The sequence below is a fragment of the Amblyomma mixtum genome, chromosome 6 (genome assembly GCF_055824585.1).
Source record: "Amblyomma mixtum isolate Tamu chromosome 6, ASM5582458v1, whole genome shotgun sequence".
Classification (NCBI taxonomy): domain Eukaryota; kingdom Metazoa; phylum Arthropoda; class Arachnida; order Ixodida; family Ixodidae; genus Amblyomma; species Amblyomma mixtum.
In genome coordinates this window covers 139,097,321-139,108,529 of record NC_143017.1, presented here as the reverse complement: position 1 = coordinate 139,108,529, position 11,209 = coordinate 139,097,321, and positions in this window count along the sequence as shown.

The window sequence follows — 11,209 nt, the reverse complement described above, 5'->3', positions numbered from 1 at the left end:
CTGGTGTTGGGCTCGAATTCAGCGATTGCCATCATGGCTGATAAACGGAATCGCAGCCCATGGTGGCCGCTGCGTTTTGTGCACCGGGTTGTGGTGCTCCGGAGAGTCGCGAGCGGGCAAGCGGCCGATCTTTATGAGGTGGTGACGCGGGCTCTCCGGCGCTGCCCAGGACGCGCTTGCTACTCGCACGCTGGCCTCGCCTGCCCGTCGCCGTTGACAGGCGCTGGGCAGCGTTCGGAATGCACCGTGTTTACGTTCGAGCAGGTGACGCTCGCATCCGCGTGCGCGGAGTCGTGCGCTCGGGCTCGTAGCTCTCTGTTCGTAAGCGCGCGCTCCCGATCGGGAAGTTTTCCAGCGCTGGCCGAAGCAACGGCCATCGCACCGCGCCGCGGCTTCCCCGGTTTGATCTTGTTTGCCCGATTTCGGTGCGCAGCGGCTTGGCATCCCTGTCCCTCCGAGAGAAAACTGGTATTGCGACAGCTCCGGCATCGTGTATACCTGTGCAGGCCAGCGCGTCTGCGCTCGCTGCTGGGGCTTCTTTTCGCACATGTCCGACCATGCTTCGGTGCATGGTTAGCCGCGGCGAAATTGTGGTCTCGCGCTTTACGCACTTGCCAACTAGTCCGCGGCGTTTCGCGGGCTCGTAGTCAGCGGGTGTTCCGCTGTGCGTAAACAAAAGGCGCGGCGGCGGCGGAAACTTCTTTCGCGGGATCTGACGCAACTCGTGTCGCAAGCGCCGCCGTGCTTTTATTCTCGCGGTGGGACATTCTTCCCTGACCTCTTTACGAAGAAGGTGCTGAGAAACTCCGCCGCCCGCGCGTTTTCGCAGGTCAGCTTGTTCATAAATGTCCCCGAGCAACGCTAAACTGGGGCAGGCAGGGCGTGATCTTGTAGCCCGCGCCAGTTTTCCCGGGCATGCCGTCGGCATGCCACGTTTGTTTGGTTCGCAGGGTGTTGCACGTTTACGAAACGCTTGTGTTGTGGCTTTGTTCTCGCGTTGTGTTATGATTGCTCAAGTGAGGAGCTCACTGCTGTCCTCGCCGCATGTGCGTTCACGGACTCGGTGGGCTCACACTTGAATGCAAGATACTGAGCCAAGATACCCGCGAACTTTGATCCGGTGGCCGTTGTGGCCGTTTTTCTAAAACAGCACCTTCTGTTCACGGCGAGAAATGTTCGCTGCAAATCTTGTTCTGCTCTGGTTGGAGCGTTTGCTGAGAAGTGAATGTCTGAATGTTGCGTCTACTGTCGCGAATGCTTGCGGCGCTCTTAGCTGTAGTTACGACGGAAGCAGCTCGCTTGTCTACTGTAGTCGCTGTTGTGCTGTGCTTGTGGTCTGCCTTCTCCGGTTTTCTTAGGAGAGGGTATGCGCCACCGAACCTGCTTTCCATAAATATGAGCCTTTCTAAAAGTTAAGCTGTTGGTTCGCTTTTGCGTGATGTATTGCAGGCAGGTTACCGAAATTAGGATTTCCCACATCAGGCAGCGTGAAAGCTCCCTGGTGCGCATATACATATATATGATCGCAGTTAACGCCGGCTAAAAATTAATTCCGGAACGAGGTTACTGATTAGTTATCTTGCTATCATAAGCGGGCACTTCTCGATACGTTTCAGGACGCGTCTAGCAGATCACTCATCACGTAAGTATAGAAAGAACTTGTATATGGATATGTAACGTTGCTGTGCAGTAGTTTTTACATTGAAATACAATGAGGTTGTGCGCCTGTGCATTGAAGCCATAGTTTTTCCCTTTGCTGTGTAGCTGTGGCGATTGTTGTCGCGACTTCTCGTGCGGGCGAATCCGCTTGTCGGCTACCGCTCTTTGAGCGCGTATCCAGAGAACTAGATTTTTTTTTGTGTGTGTGTTTCTTACGTGGGCTAGTAAACTACAAACTCCGCGAGCGCATGACCGTGTAGTTTCGACGCCGTGGTTGACTCGGAGAGATTAGTAGTCTACACTCGTTGTGATATCGCGCGCCCTTGGCGCCTTATAGCGCTCGGCCAGCCCGGTCCTGCGTGCATGTCGCTGCGGCGCATGCGCGATAGCAACGCCGGCGCTAGGCTAGGCGAATCGCGCACTGCTGCTGCGGCTGGCTCGGCGCGTTGCGCAATTAACATGCCATCTGCTTGAAATGTATCTGAAATGTAGCGAGTTTCTTTGGCACGGAGCTCGCTTTTCTCTTTTCCATTGCCTCTTCCCCTTTTAACGGTGTACGGCTAACCAAACACAGGGCGAGAGGGGGAAAGAGAAGGAGGGGCGTGCGGTAGGCGTTTTGCGGCCGTTTCTTTTTTCCCCGTAATTGTTTGTTTTTCCTCTGCTCTCACGGGGCCTGTTCGGTGCGGGCTCCCCTGTTGGAGCTGCGTAGAGAGCCAGCGGTGGCCTCGCGAGCGAGCGCGACGGCGATGGGCAGCCCTAATGTATTCCGCGCAGCGAATGGCAGAGTTCGCCGCTCACCGGAATAAGGAAATGGCGGCCGCCTTTAATCAATACTGCGCGGAGAGAAGGCACACTTTGTCGTCTCTCGCCCTCTACCCTGCAACTGCCGCTTCCGTCTCGCGTCGATTTGCGAGGTTGTTGACGGCAGCGGCGTAACGTGCGGGCTCGTTCAGTTCCGAGTGCTCGTGTGTGTGAGTGCGCTTTCACTCGACCCCCCCTCCTCTCCTCCCTTCCTCCTGGTGCCATCTCTGTTCGTCCCATGCGATTAACTGGCCGTTCTACCCCCCCCCGCATTCGTTTTCTTGGCACTCGTAGACTGGGTTGCTGCGTCTGTAAGTACAAAATTCATGCGCGAAAAATGATGCGATTCGGCGCGCGTAACTAATTGACCGTTACTAACTGACTGACTTTTGCGCTAGTCCTGTGTAGTCCTCTCTTGTGTACGTCTTGGTTGCGCTACGGTTCTTTTTCTTACACGTTCTTCTAAATAACTGACTGAAATCGGTCGCGCGACGTTTGTGACTCGCCACTGCGAACACCGCGCAGTCGTGGCGCGGCTTCGTGACGACTGGTCGCGCCGACTGATGGACGCAGCCGATCACCACGTGGATGGCGCCAGCGTCATGATGAGGTTAGGTGACGTAAAGAGCTCTCCCATTTTCTCGTCAGATCTGGCCCTCCTGTGCGCCTGTCGTGGGTGACGCAGAAATAAAGCTAGGCTCTCCTGTTGACCAGAAATAATTGTCGGTGGGTTGAAGGAATGTAAAAGGAAAAAGAAATGCTATTTTGTAAGTAGGGGAACCGGCGCCGAGTCGCTGGCACGAGCGGTAACTGGGTGAAATAGAAGGCAATGTGGGCCCATGTTGACAAAGCTTGATGATAGCAGCTACGTCTTGCGGCTCTGAAAGGGACGACGCATCATTGCGTAGGCAACTGCGTTTCTGCTTGCTTTCGGGTGCCTGCTGTGCTTACGCTGATTTGCGCGAGGCGCGACTAATAGGCCGGGGGGTCGGCTCACGTGCACCTGTCCCCTCCGCTCACTACTACTTTCAAGCGGGAGGCTGACAACCTGTCCTGACTGGCCGACTGCTGGCAGGAGTGGCGGATTCATTGCGCGGATACTGAAAGGGAAATCGAGGGCGTAGTGCGCGTCAAAAACGCGAGCAAGACGAATGGTCGGAGAGAACGCTATAGCCGCGCGCTTTGTTGAGCTTCATCCCGCAAGTTGAGCGTCATCACGCGCGAGCTTGCGTGTGGGGGCGTGCGTGCGCAGGGGAAGGGGGGGGGGGGGTAGTGGAGAGGAGGGGGTAGTAGGAGGGTGATTGAGCAGCCCGCGAAAGTATCTAACCGTGGTCCCGATTTCTCTTGTCCGTTTTCTTGAACTTTACACAGCTCCCCCTATTCGCTTTGTTCCGCGTTCGCTAGAACAGTTTGCCTCGCATGTCTGCAAGTAGAGCGCCGCGGGCGACGAACGTTATAATTTACAAGCGTCCGGATTTTTCCTTCCGGCTACACTCGGTTAACTTTTCCAAAAAGAAAGAGAAAAGAAAGCATTCTCTCGCGTTTCTGCGCTTGCTGTTAATCATAACGGCTTCTGCGGTGCTCGATCGAGAGCGAAGCGGCAAACTTCGCACCGCGCAATCCATCGCTGCACTAATTGATATGGCGCACGCGGGGGAATGGGCGCCACCGCGCTCTTATATGTGGGCGCCCGGCCCGCCCCTGTTTCGTTCGTTCCCGAGTCCGTAGCGCCGTTGACGGCGCGCGAATTGGGAACAGCGTTATTATGCGCCTGATCATATATGCATATGCGGCGGAGATACGCATGGCTGGGCGGGTCTAATTGCCTTCGGCCGCGACTGCCGCTCTGTTCTGCTTTGAGTGAACGAAAACGGGGGGGTTCTCGAGTCGGCAGCCGCGCGTATTGTGTTCGTCGTGTAGTATACGGGTTTGCTGGTGTATGCCAAGTAGTATACGCGGCGTCGGATCGGGCCTCGGTAAACCCTGCTGCGCGGAATACCGTGACGTTGTGTAGCGCGTGAAAAGGTAGTAATAAAAAAGAGAGTAATTCCCGTGGTTCTGGACCGCGCGTGACGTCGTCGAGCGAGTGCGTGAGCTGCATTTGACGATGACGTCCTCGAGGGACGTTTCGGCACCTGCCTTTTTTTCCTTCTGCAGTTGCGTGCGAGTCCACTGCGCGTCCGCCTTGGACTGTGGCGGCGCCGAACTTCGCTTCGCGTCCAGATGCTTATCTGCGGGGGCAAGCTGCGCGCTTCGGCGCGGTCCTGGAATTTTGCCGCTGCTCGCTCCCCCCTTGAACGCGGCGTATCCCTCTCCTCCCTTCCTTCCTTCTCACCGCTCACTCCGTGCGTGGCTTGAATCGATTGCGGCTAGTGTGCGTGTAGTCGTGTATACACTGTGTACGCTGTGTCCAGGGTGCCTGGGCTTTCTCTCTCTCTCTCTCGCTGTTTGGTTTAGGCACCGATGCCGACGACTCGAAAGGTATCCCAGCGAAGCTTGTTTTCCGAGGCCGCCCGTCTGCGCCTGAACAGTCTTTGAAATGGCGCCAAAATGTGCTTTGAATTGGCGCCAAAATGGGCTTTGAATTAGCGCTCGGCGCCATCCCCATCATTGCGCAGCGGACCTGGAAAAACGGTAAACTCCTACGGGTATGCGCGGTCGTCGGTTCTGTCGAAACCTGCCGAGTGTTGTATCAACATATTGAGAGAGTGCCCGTCGTACGCTGTATGCGTTCACGTTCAGCAGCAGTGCCGAACAGCGGCTACCAGCGGACGCCGCGAGTGTTTGTTTTGAGTTGTGGCAGGAAGCGCTGGTTAGCGATGGTCAGCCGACTAAGCAGCGACGTTCTGTGTAACGCCGCAGGCTTCTGCTGAGCGGTAAATGCTGCAAATAGGCGTTCAGTACTTTACGCCTATTCGCAGGGATAGGGTGGAATATATTTCTCTCGTTCGTCTTAGAAGCGGAACACTCGTTCGGATTGTTCCTGCGCTTGCATGTGCAGTTTGCAGGAGGAGTGCCGTATAGCAGGCTATACGTGGGACGCCCAGTAACCAAATATTGAGTAATCACTCGTGGGTTTGTATTGGTTTATATTGTGTGCCGTATAGCTGATGCGAGCTCAATGTGGAAGTTAAACTAGGCCGTATCAAAAGCGTGAAACAAAGGAACCACGTGTTGGAAGGTACCTCTTCAAACCGCTGAAGAGCGGAAGTAGCGAGGTGCGCTGTGTGCGTTCTGATCGCGCTTCTCAGTGAATTGAATGTTAAGGAATGACTAATATATTGAGGTATATTGAGGGAACCTAATTGGCTACAAAATCTTTCTCGTGCCCAGTGCTACTACTGGTTACGCCGACCCCCCCCCCCCCCCCCCCCCCCCCCCAACCTTTAAATAAAGGAGGCGAGGGGCGGGATAAGCGAAGACCGTAATGAAATTTCCTTACGAGCCTCATGTTCAGTTTGCTGCGAAAGTAGGATCGACTCGCTCAGCCGTGGTTTGAAACCGTGCTTTCACAAAGAACTGTACCTAATAGATAGCGCGCACGAAGCGAGAGCCGACTTTCGCAAGTCCGCATGAGGAAACTCAGGAGGACCGTAAAGCTCACTTCTACGTGGCCACCCACCCAGAATCACGAGTTCCGCATACACAGGGGCATTAACCCATTCATGTTTTTGCGTCATACCCTTAAAGGAGTATGCAGACGTAATTTTTGTATGCGTGTTTTCTGATGCGTAAGGCATTATTATACGTGAATCACCCTGTGAAATTCTCCTACGACCGCTAAATAATTTCTGATCTAATTTCTTTCTCGTGCTGTTTCGGTTTCAACAGCCGAACGATTACTGTGACGTCAAAGACAGGTTATAGGTCACGTGAGGCATAAAAAAAACTGCAGCGTAATCGGTGCTTCTACATTCGTTGTCATCCCGGCTCTTGAGGAAGGCTGGCTTCAGCACTGCAGTGAATTAAAAACGATGAAGCCTCCATGCCTTTTCCATGCTTTCTTCCATCACTCACGTGACCTAAACCTCTCTATGAGGTCGCAGCCATCGTTCTGCTGTTGAAACCGAAACAGCGTGACAGAAAAACGGATTGTAAATTATTTAGCGGTCTTAGCCGAATGCACACATGGTGGTTCATTCATAGTAGTGTCTTCCGCATCATTGTAGGGAATAAAACATGCCTCCAGTATTAGAGGCGGAGCTTAAATATCTTCCGCAATTTTTTTTTTTTGCGTTTGTTCGAAAATAAGGCCGTCCTTATCCTACATTGTCTGTGCTCCTGTGTGCAAAACGACATACTGTTGTTCTGCCTCACTTTTCCCGAGTACGCATACCTAACGAGAGAGAGAGAGGAAAAAAAAAGTAAATAGTTTCCTCGAAGTTCAATCGAGACGCCAACGTCGCCCCGTGGCTAACTTAACCCGACAGTCTTGCGCCATTCTCGTTGTTGGCAAACAACCGCCGTTGCCTGGAAAAGGCATGAAAGCGGATTTCGTGGAGAGAAATCGAGGACGCGGGAAAAGAAAGAGACGCAATCGTCAGTGACACGGTATCTGGTTTCGTCTCCTGACGTCACACCCAGTCATCTGAGGAAGGCGCCGATCGCGTGCAAGGCTTATTGTTTTTTCGTTCTCCTAAATAAGTCGTTTATGTAACGCACTCAGGCGTAGTTTGACCGTCACATCCGATACTTTCTCCTGATTTGTTTGTGTTCTACGGCTCACACGCATTTCTTTTTTTTTTTTTTTTGCGCTAGATAAATGGGGTTCTTGGTTTTTTAAAGTGAAACTCCATCACATTTCGCTTTTGTGAAAATTCGATGTCTGGGTCTTTCGTAACTCGGTCGGGGATTCTTCGGTAGCAAAAGCCGGTTTCAATCCAGAGAAGTTCAGAGTTAAAGCTGGAGTTTATTTATTTTTTTTTTGTCCCCCTTTCCTTCGCCGCTCTGATTCAAACTCGTGAAGCTGATAATAACGTCAAGGGTCGGGAGTTTACTCTGTTTGGTCTATGGGGTTTAAACGTCCCAAAGCGACTAAGGCTATGAGAGACGCTTTGCTCTCTTTAATTTTCTAAGTTTAGTTGATTTCCTTTCCGTTTTCCATCCGCGATAAAAGTGCACAAGGTTTTGTGAAACAAAATCTTGCTAAACATGCAGTCGTGCACTACTACTAGCGGTTCATTCTTGGGGAAGGTGACGCTTTCTTCATTAGAAAGGGGCGATTTGTCATCGATGATTGCGAGCTTAAATTTGGCTTCCTGTCTCCTGTCAAAAGCGTTTGTGCCACCACCGGAGGGTTTTGTGCTCAATCAAGGGTTTCTCTTTGCTTATGTCAAACAGTTAATCTTAGCCTTGTGGCCGCACGCGTCTTTGAGGTCAGTAGCAGAGAACCACGGAGGGTGCTGTGGTTCGGTGCGAATCACGGAGTCGCGGCCTATTGTCCTCGTTTCGTGCTACGCAGCTGAGAAAACTGCGGCTTTGTCGAACGTAGGCGTTGATCTGTCAAGAGGAATTAGTATTTTGGCTGTTTTTTTTTATCACCTGTAGAGATATGTTCTACGGTTCGCAAGTTATGTTTTCGATAAATTGTTCAGCTCCCCTCGCAAGCTCAACTAAATGAGCTTAAGCGAGCTGGATTATGCTAGGGTTAGTGTATTGAGCTGAATAAATTATTATTATTATTATTATTATTATTATTATTATTATTATTATTATTATTATTATTATTATTATTATTATTATTCGGAACTCGAGGTGCAGTGCGCGGATGCAGCAATTGCCTCCTCATGTGGATACGGAGTCGTTGAGCCATCCTTTCGTAATTTTCTTTTCCTTTCCTTTTCTTTTTTACAAAGCAGTATCGCCAGCAGTTTACCGGCCCAGTGCAGCTGCAGCCCGAAGCTTTGCCCGCATCACCGCCCGGCGTCTGAATCGTACATTAACTGGCGTTACGTTTACGCGTTAACCTCGCTTCGCTGCGTCGGCAGCTGTCCGCATCCCCGCAAGTCCCCCCCCCCCCCCCCCTTTTTTTTTTTTTGCTTGCCTGTGTGCTCACGATAACTGTATGGTGGCCCAGTATTTCGACATGCATCGTTCAAGTGCAAACGGCGGAAATGCGTTCGGTTCTCCGAAGTTCGTTAAGTTTGTTTGCGTGGGCGGCGCGGATGTTAGGGCTTAACTAGCACCGGAGGGCAGGTGTTTCTCCGGCGTTTAAGTAAAAAGAGAAAGAAAGGAAGTTAAGCTATAGTACTGTCCAACGCGCGACTGGTCATTGTGCGTTCATGGCTCGCCGCGGGCGGGTCGCCGCCTGCGTGTATACGTCGTCGGTCGCAGAACGTTAATTATTAAATCCGAAGTGCTTGGGTGGTTAACTGATTCGTTAATTACGCTCCCTAGGGGTAATCGCCTCCATCGCGAGGCGACGTGGGAACTGCGTTCTGCTCTTTTTTTTTTGTTTTTAATCCGTCGCGCACTCGCTGTCTGTGCAAAGGCAAGGCGCGCAGCTGGGCGCCGGACATGTTTGGCCTCTGCGGACGGATTCTGGTAATGGGGCAGTCGTTAAGTGATTATTGCACGAAGCGCGTTTAGTTAAGCGAATTACCATGCAAGGAGTATGGCGCACATCACCTTGAGACTTCGCGATGCTTTCTCTCCATCTGCCTTTGTAGCCGTAATGATTGGTGAATGAGGAAAGGCTGTCGTCGTTCAAGGTGGACAATCGAACCGCGCCGCGAGGCAAGGGGTGAAGGAAAGGAGTCGCTGTAGTGGAAGGATATGGATCGATTTCGAACATCCGAGGTTTGTTCTTTGACGTACACCGACATTAGCCGCGTTTACATGAATCGACAGAATGCGTCTTGAGTCGACTTTTCGAGAGAGAGAGAGAGGGGGTTCTGAGGAGGAAAGGCCTGACTCGTCTTCCCTTCTCCCGAGCGGTGGGAGGCCGTGCTGGTCAGCTCGGACCCCAAGATCCAAGTGCGGGCAATCGAGCGGGCCAACGAGGTCGCCGCTAGCCATGGGCTAGCGGCCATCTAGTACGTGCCTCCGCAACCTGCTCTCGACGCAATAAATGCTCTACAATCCAATCCACTCCCTTCCTCGACGTTTTTACACTTTCATGATTTTAATGGAAGGAACGCCAACCAGAAGGTCGCGTTCCTTTCATTAAAATCATGAATCTTCTACCCGGCCAGACGAGCTTTCGTCGAACGTTAGATTTTACACTTTCCCTCTAAAAGTGAACTGGAGTCGACTTCTGTCGCATTCGTGTAAACGCGGCTGTTGTGCAGCACCCGATCGTCTGTCGCATTTCGCCTCCATCGAAACGCGACCGCTGCGGCCGCATTTCAAGAGCCCAGTGTTTTGAAGGTGGCTGCTCCATTCTGAAGGCCCTAAAGAGAGAGAGAAAAGTTAAGGTGGGCACTTGAGATCCTTACATGCCGGGAATGCGAAAGTATCCTTTGAGCTTAAAAGACTTTCACACTAAAGGCCTTAATCGTAAAGGTATTTGACCTAACGGTCTTTACCCCACAAAGGCCTTCTACCTAAAGACATTTCCCCTGAAGGCCTTTGACATAAAGAACTTTATCCTGAAGGCGTGTGCATGGAATGCCTTCAAGGGAACCTATAGGTCTTTACCATAAATGTCTTCAACCTAAAGGCCTTTATCCGTGCCATTGTCATTAATGACCCCAGCGTAGCCGTCGCCAAAAGTTCAGTGTCTCGTCTAGTTCCCGCATCACATGACTAACCTCAGAGGCTTCACCACACCGGCGTTTTCCAGGTTAGGAGGCCACCAGTGCTTTCGGCCTAAAGAAAGATTTACTCCTCCACTGAACTGAAACTGAATGGTTTCCACGGTGCGTTCGGTGTACTCTCGAGTATTGTCGTTTGTAGGCGATCCCGCGCACAGACTCGCTAGCTTCGTCGGCGCCGTGGAGAGCAGCGCAGACTTTCTTGCGACGTCGCGCCATTCATTCGGAGACCCATCAGGTGCGAGAAACAGCTGCCGGCGGGGAATTCGGCCCGGCGGCGGCTTCTCTTCTTTTTCCCTGTCTGGGACAGTGTCTGGCGCGAATAAGAGCGAGGCCGGTAGCGCAAGCCTCGCGGGGAATCCCTGCGGGAACGGGGCCCTGTTGTAAGCACGCTGGCTGACTTTTAATGAGAGGAGCTGTGTGAATGAATTAGGGATTTAGGGAAGTCGTTTTGTTACGCACGCTACGTGTTAGCGAAACGAAGCTGGTCGCTCGTGTTTAGGGACTGAATGAAAACGCGGGAAGCGCTCGCAGCTGCCTTCAACAGTGCCCACAAAAGACACGGATATACATTCGAACCTCTCGATGACGAGGCGGTTTAACGAAATAATGGATATAACGAGGAAATGACTACTCCCCTCGGAAGCTCGCTCAACACAGGCTATAACGAAGCTACGGCTATAACGAAGTAATCGCCGGGCCCCTTCAATTTCGTTATAACGAGGTTCAACCGTATTCGTTTCATTTGTGCGGAATGTTGCCCCAGCTGGAGCGCTTTTACAAAGCAGCGATATTTCTGCCCCATTATGGGCCGTAATTGGACTGTCGTCATTCGGCTTATTGATTCAGCTTTGAAATGGAGGGAACACAGGGGCAGAAAAAAAGGGGACGACGTTCGCTTCTCCGGTCTTTCCGTACAGCGCTCCCTAGCGCCGCCTGGTTCGCGCTTCGTCAATTTACCCAGCTGCAGGGCCGCTCGCTTGTGCAGTGGCCCG